Source organism: Protopterus annectens, chromosome 5.part0 (assembly GCF_019279795.1).
Source record: "Protopterus annectens isolate FY-2018-M chromosome 5.part0, PAN1.0, whole genome shotgun sequence".
NCBI classification, from domain to species: domain Eukaryota; kingdom Metazoa; phylum Chordata; order Ceratodontiformes; family Protopteridae; genus Protopterus; species Protopterus annectens.
The window spans coordinates 1014311366-1014336432 of record NC_056735.1 but is presented as its reverse complement, the minus strand read 5'-3'; positions in this window follow the sequence as shown (position 1 = coordinate 1014336432).

Here is a 25067-nt window from a genome sequence, read left to right as displayed (position 1 = left end):
AGCGCTCTACAATCTCCAGGTCATGTAGCTCCTGGTAGGTTACCCTGTGTCTGAATACTGTTCTCATTTTTGGCCTAGGCCTATTGCAACTATCTGCTCCAGTGTTTCAGGGTATTGAGGGAAAATCAAAATGTTGGGTATATGCATACCTTATACAGTTCAGGAGTAGGTCCACCATGTGGATTGGCTAATTGTGATGCAGTTCACTGGCTTAGGATATAATTGACATGATTTCAAAGTCCTAATTTAGTGTGCGACACTGCGCTGTGCACAGCATCACACATCATAGCTATGCAAAACTGTATATTGTTAACTGAATGCATCCAGTTTCCATTTATAGCTGTCTACCTCATAACTCAGACATGGGCAATCTGGTTGTGCAAACAAGCTAAGCTACACCCAAACCATTTGCGGCAAGCAGCGTGCTGTGCAAACATGTGTACTAAGCACAAAAAACTTCTGTACGTGACATGACACACACACCTGATATCATCCACAGCCAGTGGGAATATAAACACAGTGCAAGAGCCTACATGAAGTGGATATCCATACATGGTTGCTACCTTTAGTGATTCAACACATCCATGGCATTTACCCCTCATTTGCATAATACTCATACTGACAGCCTGGAAACTACACAGTTCATAGCCATGTAAGTTGATTAATAGCACAAAAGCACAATTGTGCAGACCTGATGCAAGGTCTTACAGTATTTCTGTCTAGAATACATTATATAGTGTTCTTTTATTTTTTTTTTTTATATTAAGCATGTTTGAGCAATGCTGTGCATAGGGAAAACATGCAGGAATTAAAAAAATATATATTAATTTGACATAATTCCTACTATTTTCAGACATCCAAAGTGTATGATTTGGGCATTTATGCATGGGATCTTACCTTTTCAGAGGAATCATGTCCATATTTGTGGACTTTTACATCTCCATCTTTCAGTGCAGACTCCTGTACACTGAAAATTTCCACATACACTACTAACACAGACATGGAGTCTACACAGATGCATTATGGGTTTTTGGATCTCTCCACCTGGTTAGTTTGCATAAAATTCAGCTATTTAAGCCAAAATTTGCATTGCACAAAAGGTTCCTTAATTGCACGTATGTGCGTTTGATTGTGTGCCACTACATGGTGTTTATTGAATGTAAAATTGTTTGCGCCCATGTTCATATCGCACTGTGATGCACACATGGGAAACAATTTTGTATAATCTTTAGTGAATTTCCTTGTTATATTTATTGATAAATATGGACAAGAGACCATCTGCATTTGTGTTACTTGATGTTCTAATCTTTCTGAGTCAGGACTCATTTTAGTATAATGGCATTTACATTAAACAGCACAGGTGGGTTATACAAATACCAACAAAGTTCTTTAGTGTTGATAAGTTGGGCAGAGAGCATTTTATTTTATTTGTAATTTTTACAGTTTGCAACCAGGTATACATATTGGTTCAATGGCTTTTTCAAGCAAAGACCCAGGTGACCCAGGTGAAAAAGCAATTAACTAATATAGATAAGCAACTGGCCAGCAGATGACCTATAAAAAAAACATAGCAGCAGGAAACCTCAGACCAAATGATTTTGCTTTGTGTACAGCATGGAAGAAAGAAGACTTTTTAAAAGAAAAAAAGTTCAAAAAACCCAAGCAGTATGCTAAGGGAAACAAAGGAGGAATGGCATGTTACAATCTAAGGTCAAAAGTGGTTGAAGGAAAGGAAATATGGACAACAATAAGAGTATTTCTTCCAACATTGAAGCAATTCTGATAATTTAGCTGGAGGAAAACAAATGGAGGAACTTAATGAGACAAAGAAGACAAAGTAGCTGATTTTTTTTTAGATTTGAAAGCTTGCCCACAACTTTGGAGATCTGAACAGATGGCCCTGAGATGACAATGACAGATGAGTCTAGTCATGCAGGAGGGACATGTTGAACAACAGGAAGATAATTCACCAACAGATTACAGGGTGAGATCAAATCTAAACAGCAGAGGAGGAAGAGGCCCATCTATAGGAAGAGGGACAAGGGGAAGAAGAGTATTACTGGCATTAATGGACTCTGCAGTAAGTGACCTAAACTTTTGCATTGGCTACAAATTGCACATTTACATACATGCATACATACAGATATTTCAATCACAGGCATAAATGCCATTCCAGACTGGCGAAATATGAAAACAGTTGTTGCAATAGCAAGTGTCCACACTGTTCTTAGAAATTGTCTAAACTAGTGCTTGCTTTAATATCATTTGATAGTCTGTTCCTCGCATCAGTTGCTCTCTCAGAGAATCAATTAGTTCACTTCTCATTCTGACAGAGTCTTCTACATAGGTTATCTGATGATGCCCTACTACTTTTAAATAACCCCAAATATTCCCAGAGGTTGTCTCTAACTGCCCTATTAAGCTGAATAAGGTCTCCTCTTAAATATTTGTATAAGACACTGTTCAAGTTCAGATGCCTTAGTCTTTCCTAACAACTTAGTGGGTGCCCGTGGTATATTTATGCTGTACTCTTTCCATTTTACTCATCCCTGTTTTCTTATAAGGTTTTGATATTGTTTTCCAATACTTACGTTTGGGTCTAATGCACCTAAAAAGCAATGACTTCATATTTTTTGTTTTCCAACTTACAGTTCTATAACTATCATTAACCAAATGGTTGATATGATTAGAAAAACTCAAAGCAGGATCTACCCATATACCCAGGCCCTTAGATGAAGCTGTAGTTTCAATCATTGTTTGTTGTATTAAATATTTAGCTGTCAATGTATGTCTCCCAAATCTCATATGCTTAGTTTTTTATGTCTTTAGCAGCATATTATTCTCCTCCTGTGCCCAAACTGTCAATTTAGTCATGTTCTTACAAAGGCATGCCCTATCTGTAACACTTGTAATTGGTTTATCCACTTTCAAGTCATCTGCATGCAGACTGTAGAACAGCTCAGATGAAAATGAGAGATCTGAAAGATACAATCTAAATAAGTATGGGCCTAGGACAGAGCCCTCTGGGACATCCTGACTCTAACCAAGAATTTCACCTGTTGAATTGCTCTATGATACTTGCTGTGTCCTATGTGTAAGCCATGCAGCTACCCATCTTATCAAGAGTACATCAATACCTAGTTGTTCTAATTTATTGATCAGTGTTTTGTGTATGACCCTCTCAAATGCAGAAGTTAAATCTATATAAATTACATCACAGCACAATTTTTCATTCATAGCTGTTATTATATCATTATTGAACATCATATTACAGATGGTAATATATTTATTTTCAACACATGCTTGCTGATATATGGCTTCAACTCCCAACCTTTCTAATTCTGACAACTTATCCAATATTACCATATCCATTATTTTTCCACAACATGAAAGTAGACTTAAGGGTCTGTATGACTGAGTTTGTCCTACTCTCCTTTCCCTTAAAGATAGATTTAATAAGTGCATGTCATCAATCTTGAGGAATCTCATAAATAATAGAAATAATTTGATAATATTTCCTTTGAAGGAGGAGAAATAATTTGATCTTGTATTCCTTGTGGAATTTATGTTATAATATTTTATTTCAATATCTTGCTTTATTGTTTAGTTGATCTCTGTTTTATCAAAAGCAAAATAAACAAGTTTATTAATAAGTTCAATAAATGTCTTATGGTATGCATAACAGCTTAACACGAATGTTTCTTTAAATACAGTGAGATCCAACTGTGATAATAAGGGTAGAGAAAGATGATTTTGGTTTTGGTTTTGGGTGGGCAAGGATTAAAGAGGAGATGAAAAATGAGCAAGAAAGGGAATCAATTCTGTTTTCTCAGGAAATGCCCCTTCTACATAGTATTGCTATACTCAAATGGGTACTGAAATGTCATTACCAAAATGTAAAGCAATGTTGGAACCTCAGATTTTATCATGAGATTTATTTGTGCTATCCATATGAGCTAGATCTTTGCTACACAGTCCGAAAATCTTGAACTTGAGGGGTAAGTTCATTCTGTACAAATCTTAGACCCAGTTACTCAAGCACACAACACTTTAAGCTGCAAAGAAGTGATAGTTATTCTCCCTCTATAGGTTAATACTTCATTGTTAATGATAGATAACTACATTCTTCTGAGCTGGCTTGTGTGAATGGCAAAATATTTTTACATACTTTCCAAAGGGCACACTCTATGTTGAATTTTTGTAGCATTTTTGAAGGGTCAACAGGTTTTACATTTGCTACTGTTGACCCCCCCCCCCCCGTCTCACCTTACTCATGTGTGTTAACCTTAACTCAAACTCTGCCAATGTCCCTAAACCCAGCCAGAAACATTACTTTACTAAAACTCTTTCTCTCACAGTACCATTAAGTAAGACAAGTAAAGACACAAGAATACAGTAGGCACACCCACACACACACACACACACACACACACACACACACACACACACACACACACACACACACACATGCATACAAACACTCATTACAAAACTCACAAACTGCAACATTAATCTTATCTAACCCTTACCCTAACCCTAACCAGTAAAATTTCACTTAACTGCACACACATATAGATCACACAGAACTGGAACACTGGATGATATAATAAACTGTGTCTACGATGTTGATAATGTAAACGTGATTTTAAAGTACATCCTCTGCACTTTGTCAACAAAGCATACATTCAACAATGTGTATGGCAACCATAAATTTCTATCTATCTATTTGTCTGTTTATCTATCTATTTATCTATCTATCTACACTCTACACACAAACACACACACACACACACACACACACACACACACACACACACACACACTGACATGTGCTCATGTGTGCATGTGTGTGTATGTGTATGAAAGAGAGAGAGACAGAAGCACACTGATGACCTTAATATTGTCTGTCATTTTATAGCCTGGGTGCTGTGATTATCCACAGATTTTAAATATCGATGCATGTTGGTTATGTCTTGTGCAATGTCTTGTAAAAAGATTTTTTTTTTTTTGATTACTAGGTTTGTAGACTAAGGGATATGCATTATAATAACATACATGAAGTCACAGATATGATTTTTTTTATTTTATTTAGTTATCATTTGCAAACCAGACAACTAAATCTGTCCGAGGACCCTTTTCTGACATGGCCCAGGCCTAGACAAAATTGATGGAGTGCATAAACAACATAGTAGTGGTACTTGGATAGCACATATTTCATAAGCCAAAAAAATGATAGCATTACTCATATAACAGCAGCAGTAACAAAACAAAAGCTAACAGCTATTTTATAGATTCATATTTAGTTATGCAGAAATATCAGAATGTGCATGGTCACCCAATGCTTCACATTAATAAGAAAGAATACAGCGATGGTATGATAACACATGTTATATCAGAATTTCAAGTGCAAAGTGAGTTGTAACATTTCATACAGACGTGATATGTTTGTGCATATGTAGGTACAATGTTTGGGAATTTAGAAAGAAACCTGCCATGAGTGTAAACTGTTGTGGCAAAAAGTTGCAGTTTTCACAACCACAAAAACTGTGATACACAGATACTTTACCTGAAATGACTAATCTGCATGCCTCTGAATTGTACGGTGTTGCTGCTAGTGCTAATCGGCATTTTACTGTGTTACTCACTGCGGATAGCCCATGCAATGAGCTGGAAAAGGCACTCATTTTATTTGCTCTTCTACTCATCATACTCTCAAACACACACACACACACACACACACACACACACACACACACACACACACATGTCCTCATATTGTTCAGCTGTTCTTGATTATACAAACCATCTATGATTTTGTCCCTTATATTTGTGCCGCCCCTCATTATTATGAATTATGTGGTCAGTAATGCCAGACATTAGAGTTTCACAGTTTATATTCTTCAATTAAAGGTTTTGCTGCAAAATATGTTGTTCTTTTAATGTTTTATGTTATGTACAGTAATATTTCAAAAGTATCCCTGGTGCCCCCCCCCCACCCCACACACACACATACAGACATACAAAACACACTTACTCTTACCTATCGCTTATTAACCCTTACTGTGACCACCCAGTTTAGCACACACTCACACAAAGACAGACACACACACACACACACACACACACACACACACACACACACACACACACACAAACTCACTCGCGCCCCAACCAATACCTGTCTACTATACTTCCTGGTACTTACCTACTACATGGTCTCTGAAATGTAAAGTAACAGGTGAATGTGACCTTTTGGTTGTGTTAGTTAACGTGGGTGACTGTATCAGATTACACAGACAGAATGATTCTCTGACCTGCTCACCTGCATAAGCCCCTTGCCACAGGCATTTCCTGGGGAGATACACAGAGCTGATTATCATATACTGCTCCCCTGGAATGTCACTTTAGCATTGCAATAGCCAACTGCAATGATTATACAGATTGTGTAGAACCACTGCAGTGGGGCGTTTTAAGAATCAGAAAGGTTTATCCACTGAGAGTAACACTTTCTGAATCCCATGGAATGTCAACATTTTAATACAAACTTATGTAAAGACTTTAATACAAAGCAGTATAATTTCTAGATTAGGTTTTGACTTTAATAACATATACTTTCACATGTACAGACCTTAATTTTTTGCTTTAAACACAGTCTACAAAATGCACACATGATGTGTATTTATTTATTGTATTTACCATATTTTGACTTTAATATCAGATACACTCACATCTATACATCTTATGCTTTTCTTAAAAAAAAGACTGTCACATGAAAACAATCTGCATATTTATTTACAGCAATATCCTGTCTGCATTACATCACGTACTTTGTCACTCGCAGTATCCCAACCATCATCATAGATTTGTTGCTTATCACTTTTTCAGATATGCTTTGATATGCTTTTTTTAAGAGCAAGCAGATATAACCATTATAAATAAAACACTTGTATTTGTTTTCTTTTGCTAGTCTTGCTTTCATCTATTCTCTGATCTTCCTTTCTATTTTTATCTTATATTTTAAGGTAGGCAGTTCTAAAATAACTGGTTGTAGAGCTGTAGCTATATGCCTTAAATGGTGCTACAGGCAGTTTCTCATAAAGAACTTCTTCAACTCAAAGTTTGAAGTTGTGGAACAAAAAAAAAGCCTTGCAAGACAACAAAAGATCCTCCAGAATCCAAAATGTACCAGTTACCAGTTACAGAGCAATGTTCATTTAAGCAGCGCAACAGCCAGTAATGAATCCCAGTACCACATTTCCACCTAAGCAACATTTCTGACTACTCCCAGTAACAGCGTGTACAAGTATAACAGCTGGTCTAACTAGCTGCATACCCTTATGTCCCCTGCTTGAATATGCTGACTTCTCCAAGGAGGACAATAACTTTCATTCAGTAACTTAAAGTTTTAAGTATTTAGAAGAAAAAGAAGGTCTGATTTCTTGATTGCTTTAGATTAAAGCAGTGACACTAGTTGTTGTCATATAGATTAAAAAAATTCAGGGGTATTGTTTTTGTGGTCTGTATCAGCTTTATGATTACTGAAAGTGAACAGAGATGCTGGATAATTTAGATTGCATTCCCTTTCTTCCTTGTCTTCAACCTCCCCAGAATGTAAGATGCATGTTTATAATTATAGCTCATCTAGCCTCTAGTGAAAGCATATGTGACATTTTGAAAAAGATCATTACTTGTTTTAACACTTTGCCTATGTGGGTTTCTATGACAGAATACAGTGAAAGATTTGTATAAAATGCTATTCCTTGATATCGTTGTTGCTTAGTTTTGCTCACGTGTTCCACTTGTGTCCTCGATGTTATGCTCCCAGCCTATTTTATCTCTGTGGAGTCCCAAACAGCATTACTATTGTCTTGTTTGTGTTTATCTTTGGTATAAGCTTTGTAAACCATTTCAAACTGACTTGAAATCTTCTTGTAAAGAATTATCAAGGCATTTTTTGTGACTTATACTATTCTGTTATTCAGTTTTCTGCACAAAAGACACAACTTATATGAGGCAAATACTAAGGATGGTCATTTAAAAGTAAGGAAAATAACAGAGTCTGAAGCACAGATTCCTGAGAATACCCTTTAGAATTCTTCCAGCTCCGGAGCAGACATTATTGTTTACAGTCTTGAGTGTTCTTTAGCTAAAATGTTTGCTAACCACTGTATTTCCCCAACAAAGCAACATTTACTAAGCTTTTGAAGAAGTGTGATGTGATCTACAATCTCAAAAATCCCTTTTCAATACAGAAAGGTGCTTCTGTCAGTTATCCTACACCCATGTTCTTACTACCTATTGTATCTGTTAAGATATAAATTGCAGTGAGTATATGATATTTAGGGGAGAATCCATGTCCGCTATATATTGTTATATCCTGTTTTTGATATACTCCAGTATTTATTTGTAAATATATTTTTTAATATTTTAGCAAGTGGAGAACCCCCTCACATGCACACTCACACAAAGATAGATACAAATACAGATAAATATAAAATTGTTGCTGCACAAAAGCCAGCTGCAATGGCAATGCTATGAACTTTAACTAGTGGTTTGATTAATGTACATTAATACTGCATAGTGTGATTTTTGTTTTACGTGCTAGAGTGTATATGTGAGTTAATGGATTAGAAAGGACTTGGCTACCTTGTTTCAGAATCAAAAATGTATAATAAGGTGATTAGAACCATATTAGGTATTTGGTTTCCCAAGCAATTATTTGATTTGAGGTTTTGGTTCTACAATAGATGGGAGGATCGTTTTACAATGTGGTTTTGAGGAACGTTGTGTTGTCTCAGGGCCAATTTGAAATAGTATTGTAGAGTGTGCATGTATTATTTGCTTGTCCAGCATTTTGGCTAATATGACTTTAGGAAAACCTTTATTTGACCCAATAAACTCTAGATTCCATAAGTACATATATGTTGTAATTATTATTATTATTATTATTACTATTATTATTATTATTATTTTGGATTGTAGTTTTTTTCTCCCCCTTTACTGATATTTTTCTTTATTTCCTCTAAAATAGAATTTATCAGAGGATCTGCTCTCAAGATCATCTGTTGTGTACATAGCAGTTTTGTTTGAAACTAGTTGCCTTATGTCTGCATGCAGAATTATAAATTAAATCACAGTGCAATATATAACCTTTCTCAGATGATGAAGAGAATATACAAGGCCTTAGGCTGCTTCAGGAAATAAATATAGTTAGTTGGAAAATGTGATGTACACAAAATGCCTAGTTTTTTATAAGGGGTAACATTAGCTACAAAGCAAATAAAAACAATGAATTTGTGCATTTGAAAACAAATTAAGGATAAAAAAAATGTGTTGAGCAAAATCATTAACATTTTATAAGTTTGTAATGGGCTATTGTGCTAGGAGTTTACTTTTATGAAATGAACAGTGGCTATCTACTTGTAAGAAGTGCAGTATAGTCCTAAAAGTTTCAGAAAGCAATTTGTTTGATGGGTTATTAGTTATGTTGGAGTTATTTAAAGGCGATTCAGTGTAGTGTGAACAAGCTTCATCATGGCCACATATAAAAATGTATTACATAATTTACTTAAGCTCTTTCTGAAAATTCTACGACAGTTTTCAGGAGACCATTGGCCAAGAGAAAACATTTTATACCTTTCTGATACTTGGAACACATGGTTATCATGCTTTAGAATAACATATAAAAAGTTATTAATATACTGCAGTCCTTTAATGTACAGCTTTAGTTATCAGTTTCCTATACTTCATTCCGAGTATTATCATTAACTCATTAACAATTTTATAAATGAAATATGACAGCACTTAATTAAACCTAGTAGACAGTTTCTTGCCCAGCATGACCTCCTGGTATGTCTTATTTGTGCACTAAGTAGAACACTTTGTAAACAAGCAATCTACTAATAAGCTACTTTTCCATGTAGGTATTGAATGGTTATAAACACTCATATATATAAAACACATAAAATGTGTACAATGAAATTAAAGCCATAGTTGATGTCAAACAGTATTTTTGATCTACACTTTCCATATACTGCTAATTGCTGCTGCTAAAACATTAGTAATTACTGTATACCTCCTGAGTATCTTCATGTATGTAACTCACAATCCTACCTCTTTATTAAGAAGCTCATTTTGAAAAACAAAGCATGGTATTGCTAGCTAAGATGTGGTCAGGGCATCAACATCATGACAGGTTTTTACAAAACAAGGATTAAATTAATTTTTCTCAGCCACTGGCACATACTCTGGTATCATAAGATCCTGCACATTGACAGGAGACTGCCAGACTATCTAAAGGTTAGCAAGTGATATATGGGTGCTAAATTAAGGCTTATCAGGCTAGTTTGCATCAGTATAGTGATAATGTTCCCCTAAGGAAGCATAACATGGAATAAGAGTCCATTCACCAACTGTTAGTCTGCAGATATGTACTTGCAATGGAACTTGTCTTACTGACAAGGAGGCTTAAAAGAGGAATTTGAGTTATGAACGGCTGCATATTTTATGCACTGCCTGGCACTTGTAAAACAGTGATGACTCTGGTAGAATCTGTCATAATTTCAATTTCCAGGCACATATTTGTCACCCCATATACAATTTGTCTGCCTTAATCTGATTGCTTTGTGCTTTAACCCTTACAAAGCTGCTTTTGGGTGATATAGCAGGTAAGAAAATTATAGAAACAGATGGCCTTTATTTCTGAGCAAGCTGGTTGATGCCACAATTAGTACAACTGCAATTATCAAATTTACAAGTATCAGTATTTTAATGAAAGAAAACCTACATAAATTAACTTTTTTACATGGTTCATGGTAAATGTGGCAGCAGTATGACATTAGAATATAAACTTAACATAGCATGTTCAACTGGATTTAAATGAATGAGTTTGCAACATGTATAAAATGTATATGAAACAATATTCTTAAGAAAAAGTCACCCTTATACACTTATGCTTCTGCATGATGTAAAGTAATTCAAAGACAGACAAATAACTACTTATTTTCAGTAATTATGCCACAATTATTACCACGGAATGCAAAACATGTTGAAGACAATCAGCTTCATGTGCAACAGTTCTATATTTTCCTTTGTGCAGACACCTCTTTACTCTCTCTCTCTCTCTCTCTCGCCGTCTCTCTCGCTCTCTCTCGCTATATATATATATATATATATATATATATATATATATATATATAAATTACACTGATTCCCTGAGATATCACTTTATGGTACATATGTTCTGCAAATAGCCCATTTTATAAGATTCTACATTAGCAATTTGGGTGCACAGTTGTCATGACAACTAAGTGTTGTTCTATCAATGAGTCAAAGTTGCAGTTTTACTTTCAGGGAAGAAAGAAACCTGTTTCTTGTTAGCTGTACTCTGTACCCTGAAATTTGACTGTAATACATATTTGCACAGTAATTAGAGTCTGATTTATCTTTCGTGGTGTCTGTTGGTATTATATCTGGTGTCCATACTTTCAAATGGCACTGTACAGTGGCTTAAGATCTGTAAGGCATCAGTATCATCGTAACAGGTAATGCTGTATGACAAAGCATTCTCCTGCCATGATTCTCACTCTATCACAGATTTATTATTCTTCCTCTCAGTAAATGGCATTAAAGCTAGTGCTGCATTGTCGATGCATTAAGGCTTTGCTAGCGTTCCTCTTTTCAAATGATCAGTTATATCAGAATAATTCTTATATAGCCACAAGCCATATAGTAATTACTTTAAATATCTGCTTACTTTTTTGTGGCTTACAAAATATACTGGAACAGTATTTAATTTATCAAGTACAATCATGGGAGATGATAAACTTTGCTCATCTTTTTTGCTGCCATGTCATTAGTAAGTATGAGGGACCAAATTAGACACACGAGAAGCCAACATAGTTTCCACCTCTAAAATGTGGCTAACTGCACACAGGTTCCTTCATCAGATGAATCTCTCATAATCATAAAAATATGCCTCCTTAGAGATTGAGCAGTCTGTTAAGATGAATGTTATCTGACACTACTTAATGTCCACTGCTCTGAAAACCATTAAGAAATTAATAAATGTAAAAAAAAAACTGCAAGTGTTTCTGGAATTGATGTAAATCCAGATATTTTCTACCTGGTAATATTTGTTGAATGGAAATTTTCTACAGTATCTTTATGTATACATAATGCAATCAAAATGATAATAGTTTTAGATTAATACATGTTATGCATACTAACGTCACTTACTAAAATAAGCTTCAGACACTAACTTGAGAAAAGTGGAAGGAAGCTAAACAATTGAAAATGTAGTGAAATTAATTTTAGACCAGTATATATATATATATATATATATATATATATATATATATATATATATATATATATATATATATATATATATATATATATATATATATGATTTACCTTTGAATGCATGAAAGTCATATGTGCGAACGCTACTTGGTTGGAAGTAGCTTTTCAAGATCTCATAATGTTGAATCCAGATAAGGCAAACAGCAGCATAGTCGAACCAGTAAGTGAATTTGTGCAATTACGTTTCTCACATGTGAATGCGATATAAGTTTGCATCACGATATTAATAACGTGAGTGAGCCTGTGTTCTGCCTCTGTGTTGCTTTTCTGAATGCTGTTCTGCAACGCCAAAAGTTATGGATTGTACGCATTAGCCATGCAGGTGAGACTCCCACTTCAGAAAATTGTAATGACAAAAGAAATTACCCCAGCAGTGTGTAAATAAGTTTATTTTTTTGTAGGAAGACGCAGGTACGGTTCCGTACAAGCCTGGTGTTTTGAATGCTGTTCATGGTACTAGCACTACACAGAAAGGGAGGCAGCTGTTAGTAGTTGATGGTTACCAACACTACAAAGAGAAAGCAATGAATGAGAAGCAATACCGGTGTTGCATAAAGACAAATAGAGACAAAGGTAAGGGATGGTGTGTGACTGAAGGTGACCCTGAGGGCTTTAAACAGTTAAAGAGCACTGAACACTACCATGCTCCTGATGTGGTGAAGACAGACGTATTTAGGGTACAGGACAAGCTGAAGAGGAGGGCAGAGCACTCTATTGAGGACCCCTGTAAGGTGGTCTCAGAGATACTGGCCACCACTTCTTCAGATGTTGTTCATGAACTGCCTAATACAAGTGCTCTGAAGCAGAGTATAATGAGGCATAGGTACAACAGAAAGGCAGAGTCGTGTAAGGCAATGAAGTCATTAAGGGACCTTAGGCCTGAAATGATTCCTATAAAGTCAGGGTCTTTTATAGTGCAGCACAGTATAATTGATGAGGTAAATCAGGTTCATGTGGTAGTAATAACCACACCTAAGAATCTTAAAATGCTTTGCAATTCAGAGTACATCATGGCTGATAGCACATTCCCCATAAGTACATCTGAATGTCAGCAGATATACAGCATCCATTGTGCTCTTGACAGTGCAAACAGCAGGAAGGTCTGCCCAGTTGTGTACAACATTTTGCCAAGCAAGACAGAACAGTGCTATGATCTGTTCTGGAGCATAGTACTCCAACTGTGTGTGGATCACAATCTAACCCTGATGCCAAACATGGTGCTCACTGACTTCGAGAGGGCCCACTAAAATGTATTAGAAAACATCTCCCTAATACATCGGCTAAAGGTTGCAGGTTTCACCTTTGCCAAATAATATGGTGCCAGATTCAGAAGCTGCACTTGGCAGCAACATTTGGAAGTGATATAATCTGTAAGGAGATTCCAGCACTAGCATTCCTGGCCCCAGAGGATGTAGCTTCCACATTTAGTGAAATTGAGTCAGACATGCCTGAAAGTGGTACAGCCCTATGCACCTTCTTTAGGGAAAACTATATACTTGGCAGGCCAAGACGGTATAGGATGAGAGGTTCCACAACTGAGAGATTGCCCCCCACATTTGAAATTATGTTCTGGAATCAATTCAATACACGCACTATGGGCTATCAACATAGCCAAAACGCAGTGGAGGGGTGGTATAGGAGATTGAGGAGTTTGATGGGTAAGAAGCCATTGTATTTGCTTGATGTATTACGTGCCATTCAACTCGAGCAAAACCATGTTGATGACAAGTGTGTGTGGCATGAATTTTGTGTTCCAGCGTCACCACAGAGAAAGAGGCTAATGGACAAGGAAGCAGCCTTCGAGTGGCTGTTATGCAATTGGGCACAGCTCACTCCACGGGGTTTTGTGCACTTAGTTGCAAAGCATTGCTCATTCTAACATCAATGGAAATAGCAACTATTTACAGCTGGACACCATCTGCTTATGCTACTCTTGGATACAGGAATGCTATTATGGCACATGGGATGCCTTATGTTTCATTATGTTGCAGGAATGGTACGAATTTACTGAATTTTGTGGTTTGGGACTGAAAATACATTTCCTACTCTACGGGATTGCATGTTGCTGTGTCAAACACACTTGGTATCACTTTATTGCAGGATAGGGCTTGCATATTTGTACGGGTTCAAAAATGAGCGAATTCTAAATTCCGCTGTGTCAGTTTTGACATTTTGGAATGCATTGTTGCGATTTGTCGTACTTCCGGTTCGCATATCTGACCGTTCGCTTTCCTGAGTTTCATTCAGTCAAAGGTAAACTATATATATATATATATATATATATATATATATATATATATATATATATATATATATATAGATATGTAAAACACAAAGGGCAGGATTCACGAAGCCTCCGTGTAAGAGATACAAGGCTTACACGGAGGCTGCAGTTAAACAGTGTGACGTCAGCATGTCATGCATATGCATGAGGGCATGCTGAATCACACCTAAGGCTAACACGGTCCGTGGAAGACAGCAGGGGGGCGTGTCCGTAGGCCGAGCCCTGCAAGCGGACACACCCCCAGAAGAGTAAAAGTGCTCAAAGTAAACACCCACGACAGAGTCCATGTAAATGTGAATAAACACAACACAACACATGCACCCACAGACTATGAACATAAAATATATAAATGAACAAGTTATATATATTTTTTTAAATTGTAAAGATGTTTGCCCTTGAGTGCGCTCGTTTGCGCGGGCGTGCCCGTAGCTTAGCCACAGTTAGCAGTCAGTGGAAAAGCATATAAGAACTAAATATGCAAAGTAAGCCAAGAAGCAATAGTGTAGTGGTAGAGACGTTGGCTGAAGAGCAGGCAGTCATGGTTCAAGCCCCCACAACCTCAATTTTTATTTTTAGTAAAATAAGCACAAAACAAGTCCCTCACAAATATGTACACATATAAAATTATATTTTATGTAAAATGTAATGAAATAGGCCATTTATTTTGAAGAAATGTGAGATAACAAAATAATAAAAAATGCCAGATGTGCCTACAGCTGAGCTACAGTTTAACAAGGTGAGTGCATCTGCCCGTAGGTGAGCAGTGGTTTAACAGGTGTAAAATGAGTGCCTGTAGGTGAGCAGTGGTTTAACACGCTGAAACTGTGTGCCCCTAGCTGAGCTGAGTGTAATATGCGTGCTAACAGCTAAATGAAGCGTAAACCAGAGTACCCCGTTTGCGCGGAGCTGCGCACCGTGCCAGCAAGCTAACCGACGGGCAACGTTGAGCAAGCTGTATCAAAACTGCCTTTACACAGACACACCCCCTAGCCTGTCTAGACAGTCATAAAATATAAAAAGCAGTGGCCAGGTTCGAACCCAGGATACCATGCACTATAGTCAAGGTACTGAACCACTAAACCATGACAGCTGTACTTAGAAATGCAGTAATAGCAAATATATAGGAATGAATACAAAGTGAAGCATGATAAAGCAGGTTTTGTGAAGTTGATACAATTCCAAAATGGCCAATCACAGATAAGTGCGGGAAAAACGGCATATATAAGCCCCATAGGTGGGAATACACAGCATAAACGATTGTAGAACTAACTTGCAGCCAGAATGTCAGGAGTAGGTGAGGGTAGTTGCTTTCGAGCACAGAGGTGGGGTGTTGAGGAGTCCAGATACATGGTCTGGCTCCTAGTCCACAATCATGAGGCCCAACTCATGCAGGGCCAGGTCCTGTGGGGAGCATATAGGGCTGAGGCGTGGGACCGGTTGGCTCATGATCTCACCAGTGCCACAGGGATTCCAAGGACTGGTGAGCAGGTCCGTCACCACCATGCGGACCTGAAGAGACATAAGTAGGACCAATTGAACCTTTGGATCCAGGAGGCCTGGCAAATGCCCAATGCCCCACTACTGAGTAAGTTACATTTAATTATGTATGTAAGAAATTAAACTAGCTGATATTATGGAGATGTGTATTCCAATATTACTTCATTTATATTACAGCTGCAGGTGTCCGTTCTGTGAACCACAGAGCCTAAGGTGATAGGCTGGTGCAGTTGCGCCACCAGGCAGGTCAGTAATCCACTCCCAGTAACTGTAAAGAAATATAAAAGTATGACAGTTAGCAAAAGAGTGCAGTGTAGTCACTAAGTAATAAAATGTGCAAGTAACAGTGTAAGAGTGTTTGCAAGTATTGCTTGATTACAAAAATGTGTTGCAGTCTGTAATCCAAACAGAAAAATAAAAATGTCTGAAATAAAGTCTGAAATAAAGATGCCCCACCTGTAATATAATAGTACACAACCTGCAGCAGGCTGAAAAGTACAGCTGCAGAAGATGAGCAAATCACATGTGTGAAATATATCCCTGTTGAAATACTGAAACATGACAGAAGTGAGACTGCTGGAAAGGATTGTAATAACTACAGGTAAAACATGTCAGTAAAGCCTAGAAGTAAGTACCATCCTGAATAGTAAAATGAAAACAAGTGAGAGAGTGTGAGAAAGAGTTATGAATCCACCAATAAAGTAGTAATAACCCCTGAATAAAGTATACTGCAGTCAGTACAGAATGAAATGAATGTGACAAGTAGAACCAAACTGCGAAATGTGTTCAAAGTGCTGCTGCAGCTGGAATGTGTATCCCAAAATCTGGATATGTTGCTCTTAGTCTGCAATATGCAGATAGTATGATTGTCTGAAATACCAAACATCCACAGTTGTCTATAGCTATATAAAGCAAATGTAGCAGGATGATGTAGCTGAACAAAGCCAGATATGAACGTGTATGAATAACAATAAAATGTATATTGATGTAGCAGTAACAGTCCTATCACCAAACTGAAGTAGTTATCATATAGGAAACTGTAGTTAGAACAGTAATGTGTATATATCTGCAGCTATTAGAAAGGTACAGCATATGTATTGGTATTCGAAGGTGTTAATAATATTTTCTTCACCCCACCTTATATCCACATATAATCCATTCCACGTGAAATTGGTATGTGCAATCACAATTAACACCCCTGGACATTTGTCCTGTTGAGTCATAAATATTTGCATGTACGTTGATGCATCTGCCCTGTTCATACATCCAAACCTGATGGCCTGTTGCCATCAATCAACCCTGCATGTTGTTGGACTGTGTATTGCTGTTCAAATTATGCATGTGTTACGCTCGCTGTTCAATGGAGTGAATATTTGGGTGTTTGGTTAATGGGAATACTAATGCATGCTGTTACAACTAATTGCGAATGGTATTGTATGTTACTAACCCAAACTGTCATGACATAATGCAAAACATAGGACGACAGGGAAGGTGGGTTCCAGCGGACCCACCTCTCCCACTTCAGCTGGCGAGTGCACCTGGCACTAGTGCCCAGTCTGGACCCTCCTCCGGTGGCCCTGTGCCACCTGCGGGTGGAAGCACTGCAGTGGATGGGGCCTGTCCCCCTTCTGCAAGTGTGGCCAGAGGAGAACCACCACTCACCCTCCGTAGTGTCCGGACTGTGGTGCGTAGGGAGATCCTGGACTCTGTTCTTGGGCCCCTACGCCAGCTTGAGGCACAGGTGGCACAACTTACGGGCATGCCTGTTGCCCGGCCTACACAGCCCCCAGCACAGCCCCGTCCTGGGCAGTGAAGGAACAATGGCAACTGCCCATGGGTGGGGATATCAGTTCCACTGTTGCCATCTGTGGGCTCATGGGCTCTGGATATCCAAACATCCATCCCCGTCAATTGTGTAACCTGCCCACACGTGTCATACACCGCCCCTGTACGCATCTTGTTTGTCTTGTCTGTTGACCTACCAAATCTACCTCCCCAGCTATACCGACTTCCTTCACCTGACATACCACTCTCACCTGAAAAAAAAAAAGGGCACTCTGTACCCACAAACAAATTACGCCCCATACATAGCTGCCCATTCCGCACACATGTCTGCTGGATATGGAAACTATCAATTACAATTGGCTGTACGACAAGTATTATTGTTGTCCTGACACCTCTCTCAGGGGTGGAAGGTTTCAAATGTCACACCAAATTACATACATATGCACAGCTGTTGCTGATGAAGAAATGGGCAGCTATGGGCCTTACCTACATCCCTCCTGCAAAACCCAAGCTTGTTTCCCTACTGTCTTACCCTCTTTGTGACCCCTTTTGCACCACTTTCCTGTCTCCCCATTTTCATTTCTTTCAAAGAAAATAGTGCGGGTGTGCGCCAGAGTAAGCACTGTTAAGCGGTTGTAAGTGGGTGTGCACGGAGCTGAATGCCAGTGCGCATGCGGGAGCTCCACGCAAACCAGCGCTAACCTGGTTACAACTGCTTAAAAGTGCCTTAGTCACTCTGATTGACAGGTCCTGTAGTCAGTTCAAAAGCAAAATAAAATCTCACTGTCAGTCCCGAACCAAGGACCTTGGAAACAGTAGTCTGCATGACCTACCACTAAGCCATGACTGTTATACAAGAGCATTGTGCTAAAATAAATATATCATGTAATAGTAGGAATGAATGTAAAGGGAATATAGGATGTGTAGTACACAAAGCATGTCATTTATACTTACTGTCAAAACTAGTGGATTTCCATAATAGTAGTGTGTGAACAGAAACAGCCATGCTAGTTGGTAGCTAGTAGGTAATAATGTCAGTTAATGTACATATATAAATGTATATGTATTTACATAGATATATATATATATATATATATATATATATATATATATATATATATATATATATATATATATATATAGTTGTAGGTGTCAGTGTGCATACACACTTACTACAGGAAACAGGAGAGAGGAATGGAGAAATGTGAATCTACAACACAGCCTGAATCATGAGAGAGATACTAACCTTTACACTCACAGAACAGTGTCCACAGCATACCAGCATGTTCCCCGCCCTTACAATCTGAAAGGGCAACGCCTATCTCACATGCCCTTTTATAGCACTGTCCTGAAATCACAGTGAGAACTGCAATTAGTACACAACTGGCTGCATGCAATTAGCAAATGCTGGCTTACAATTGGTGCAGAGGCCATCACATGGACTTATGCAGATACCTACAAAAGCATCCTGTACTCACACTCCACACATGCAATACTTTCATTGCACTGTCTGGAGGCAGACAGAGAGAGAGAGAGACAGAGAGACAAGAGAGAGAGAGAGAGAGAAAAAAATAAAAATAAGAACACAAACAACAACACACGGTACACAAACTAAGTTGAAGCTGTCAGCAGTGTCAGTACCAAGCTGGGCCAGCAGCAGCAGGAAGCTGTAGTAGCGGTAACGCAACCAGCTGTGACAAACACAGGTAATGTAAAGTAACAAGTTAATAGTCTACATACTGCGAACCCTCCATATGTGTCATAGGTCTGTATCTACAGGTATTTCCATGTGATATGTTGTGTGCACATAGCTCCACCCAAAGGGGATGACTATACATTACATGTCATTCAGTGTTAGGCCATGATCCTGGCACCAGTTTTCCATTTCAGTGAGGCCTGTCTGTAGGATGTGTGTGTCAGCTGGTGTAACGACTATGGCACTTAGTTTGCAGTCATCTGGTAACTTTGTCATCCACAACCCACACATGTTTGCTTTTACATCTGAGAAATAAATGCCAAACAAGAGGGGTCCTAGGACAGAGGCCTGTGGGATGCCACATGTGACTGGCATTGAGTCTGACATGGCTCCTGCAATATCGATATTATGGATTCTGTATGTTAACCAGTGTGCAACCCATCATGTGACATATGTAGTAACATGTAAGCTAATGAGCTTGTGTATGATGCCTGAGTGGAGTACTGTGTTGAAGGCCTTAGGCAAGTCCAGGTAGGCTGTATGGATTGCGTTGCCCTCACCAATGGCTGTAGTGACTGTTTTGAAAGGTCAACCAGGTTCAAAAGGCAGGATCAGCCCATCACAAAGGCAAACTGGCTGGGAACAAGTGTCTGCAGGTACCCAATATTGCTGTATATGCGTCCCATACTGAATCATTCCATAGCTTTGCAGACCAGGCTGGTTAAGCTTATGGTGCGGTAGTTCCCAGGGTCAGTAGAGGTGCCTCATTAGTGGAGTGGGACCACTGTTGCTGTATGCCAGTGTTCAGGTACATATCCTGTAGTATGGCCAAGGTTAAATATCAGTCTTATATGCGGTTGTATGTCCTCTTGGAGTTCACGTAGCACACATCCAGGGATACCATCAGGTCACATTGATGCTGTGTGTTCTGCTTTGCTGAGGGCAGCCCTCACCTGGACATGTGAGATGATAGGGAGGTTACATTCAGCTGTGATAAGTATTTCTAAGTGTGGGGGAGAAGGAGGGGGGATACTTGCACCGAACCTGTCTGCAAGAATGTTGCCAATATCTGTGTGTTCAGTGAATGTTAAGTAGGTGTGTAGTAACTCAGAGCATATCTGAGGCATTTGGTCCATATGTGTAACATAACTGAAGAAGGCCTTGTGGTTATCTATAGTGTTCGTGGCCATTTCCCTCCCAGGGTAGGCCGTGGATGTTGTTATGAGAGACCGTAGCTTATTACCAGTGCTGACCACAGATGCCTTCCCTTAATGTGAATCTGCTCTGTCCTGCAGTAGCCTCCTTCTATCATTATAAAATCTGCCTTTGGCTGGGGTCCACCAGACAGGATGCCTAACCTTTGTGCATAGGGTCTGGGTTAGAAATGTGTGTGCATGTTCCATGTATTCTTTGGGATGTCCGTGGGAAGCATTCGCAAAGGGGTCAGCAGTGTGGGTTGTGGCTTCCACTGGCCCAGTGGGCTGCATGGATACCATGTCAGTCCTAACAAGTGAATATCTGTCTAATCACAGATACATCAAAGTAGTCTACTGTGCTGGTGGTGGTGGTGGTGGGATATGTATATCCAGGCTGAGTAATATGTGTCCAGATCACACTAGTGTATGGCGTTCCACTTACAGTACCTTGGTATGAACCCCCAGAGTGAGGTTGTGCATTGGACCTGTCTCAGTGTGCTTACCGATGGGGCATGCTACTATGTTGTATGGAATGTGGCAGGTATTGTTGCACAGGTGTTGGCTGAGCACTGATATCTGGCCATGTACTTGTGTATCCACCAAGAGACACACACATGCTACATATGGGAGTAGTAGTATATCACTACAGTTGAGTATCATGTATAGTATGTGTGCCATATATTGCTGACATAGTCTGCTGATATCCTGTTTGTGTTCTCTTCCAGGGACATGACGCGTCAGCGTAATCCTGCCTACTCTGCAGCAGAAGATGAGGAGATACACCAGAGTCTGGTGCGGGATTATGACATACTGTTTTCCCGCACCCGCCAGAATCAGTAGGAGAGGGCTGCACTGTGGCAAGACCTTGTCCGTAGGGTAAATGACATTGGCAGGCATAATAGGACATATGAGCAGGTACGACATCACTGCAATGATTTAATCAGAAATGTCCATCAGCGTGCGTCGGATATCCATAGGCAACAGGTTGCCACAGGAGGTGGGGTGGCCACACACCCCCCCTCACCAGACTGGAGGGGCTACTCCTAAGTGTTGTGGCTCCAGCCCCAGAACATCAACAGCAACACACCTGCATCACGATGGAGGCTGGATCCACACAGCAACACGACATGGAGCATGCAGGTAATATGCCATATGTACACTTGACTGTTCTGTGCACTGTTAGTTTATGCATGTGTAAGGTGTGTCCGTGGTATGTAGCTGTCAACATAGTATGTAATTGTGCAGGTGTGATATTGCCAATATCAGCAGCTGACATGTGAAAGGCAACTGGTGCACTACTGCACTGTATCATACGCAGTATCAATGGCACAGTTGTGCCCACTGACATTAATCTCCTCATTTCTGCAAGTCCCTCTGGTGTTACAGCAAGGCAGCCCATCCATGCTTTTGAGTGTGTTTTAACAATACCTATAATAGTCCTGACAGTGCTAGTAATACTAGTGTAACTCAGTAGTGCTTTGTGTGTATACTGCGGGGTGTGCATGTGTGTGCATGTGTGCCTGTGTCCACATGTGCATGTGTGCATGTGTGCCTGTGTCCACGTGTGCATGTGTGCATGTGGCCACGTGTCCACATGTGCACGTGTCCACGTGTGCATGTGTGCATGTGTGCATGTGCCCAAGTGTGCATGTGTGCATGTGTGCATGTGTGCCTGTGTCCACGTGTGCACGTGTGCATGTGTGCATGTGTGCATGTGTGCATGTATACCAGTGTCCCTGTGTGCATGTGTGCATTAGTGCATCACTGGTAACATTGTGTAGACATTGTAAACTGTGTTTCCTGTCTTCCTCCCACAGGTTCTGGTGCTGTTCTGGTGTCCTGCAGCAGGGAACCTGAATCTGGTGCCACAGGTACTGATAATGATGATATCTGTGTAATGGCACAGGAAGGTGTGTCAGGGTCCGTCTTTGGTCAGCCAATTGACAGTACACAGCTGTCAACCCCATCATTGCGCATAGTCATCCTGCCAGTACATCCTATGTCACCATTGTCCCTAGGTGACAGACAGGATACAGCGGGCATTGACCAGGGTAATGTGGTATCTGTGGCACATGCTTCCCCACACAGCAGCCATGGGCAGGGTCCTGCGGTGGTACCACACAGACATTTGCCCATGGGTTCTCGTGGGAGCATCCGTGGGCATACTGCCTCTGGCAGACATGCCCAAAGAGGTCTGTCAACCTCAGCTATGTTTCGGGCTGTCATGCAGGCACAGTCACATATGGAAAGGTACACCAGACATGGTCTGAGGGAGCTGAGAGCATGTCGCACAGCCATGACTGACAGTATGTGTGACATCGCGGATGCTATCCATAATTTCACCAATGTCATAGACAGACGTTGTGGGGACATATTACAGCAGTTCCACAACCACATGTCCATGAGCCAGGGCAATGGTGGACGGTTGCGGCATCGACGTGGCCGTATGCCAGCAACAGCAGCAGCTGGCAGTCAGCACGGATGACAACAGGCCCGCTGAGTCTGTGCTGTCATCGGAACACTCCAGGAGACCACGTGCACGTGGCTCTGGACAGTCCCAATAGGGACCTGTGTCCAGTCAACACACTCCCACTTCTGATGACAGTACCCAGTCTGGCTTAGTACCGGATACGGTCCGTATCACCCCTGCCAGGCACAGGTACCATGTCCGTGCCCACAGACACTGATATGTATGACCTGCCAGGTGCAGTCTGTGGCTGTCCACAAACTTCAGTATATGGCAGATATGAGGTGGAACTGTGTGCATACATACACACATGTGAAATGTTAACACCTAGGGCTACCACATACATGCACACACTGCACCAACAGTGCCCCACCCTGTACTGCTGTCCCTCACCAATACACATAAACACACATGTCAATTGGTGGTATCAGTGGCAGACTCAGGCATACCTAATTCACACCCTGTGCATATGATGAAACCGTGTCACCTCCTGCAATCTCCAACATCAGTGCAGGAACAGGTAAACACATTGCTGATGCACAGGGTGACTACATAGAAGTGTATTACTAGTATCATGTTGGTAACAGTACAGTGTGCTGATATGACTGTGTGTATATCCCAGCATGCCTGATGCAGTAACTGTATGACTGTCCTGAATTGGTATCTACACCCATAGTAAGTACCATAGTGTAACAGCTGCACATTATTGCATACCGGTGGTAAGGATGTCAACAGATAGCCACATACATAGGTAGCACAGGGGGGAAGCTAATGCAAGTAGTGATACGCAATGATGGACATGTGCAGTAATGGTGGCAAGTTGCCCACAACGACTATGCAATGTGGATGTTTGCACATGTTGATATGTGTGCAGTACCAATGTAATACAAATCATAATTAACTATGACATAATATCAGTTCTACCATGGACATCTGAGCTGTGCATTCCTGGGTACATGTTGATAGTGCCTACATATTTGCACTGTTACCTACTGTAAGTGTTACCCCTTCTTTGTTGTACAATGGACTACTTCCAGCCCTGCTTACTGTAGCTTTGTTTGCATGCATGTTCGCTTGGGGTTCCCTGGAACACTGCTTCCACCTGCAATGCAGAGTTACAGTGCTTCTGTGAACTCCTAGTGACATCTGCATTGCGTACTATACGTATGTCAAGTTTCCACATGACAGAACGTCACTGTCTGTCCTGTTTGCATATATGTTGCCTGTGACACATTGCACATGACTTTCCTGGCATTTACCCACATGTGAAGTCATATATGCCAGTGCTATGAAATCAGTAGCAGTACACCCACACATACACACCTTCAGTATGTTGTTCACCATTGGCCCTATGTGTTGGTAATCACCATGGCAATCGCACTACTATGGTAGCATGTGCAAAGGTAACCTGTAAATCACCTCTATGGTCCAGTTGTGGTTTATGTGAGTCATGTGGCAATGTCACAGCTGCCACATGTATGCAGTCAACCGTCTCCCCTGACCTGGAACGTACAACACATGTGTGGAATGTCACCACATAGCCAATCTGGGGACTGAGCACTCTGCACCCAGTACTGCCATACCCTGTCAGGTGGCATGACATACTACAGTGACTACAATACCAGTCTGACATAGACCCGCACTGACAGCAATCTGAACACACTGGGGCATACTTGGAGACTCAGAATAGCATCCTGCCTGAGCATCACACACCTCCGCAGCTGGCACACAGGCATACGTTACGTCGGAACAGAGCACATACCACACATGGCACATACA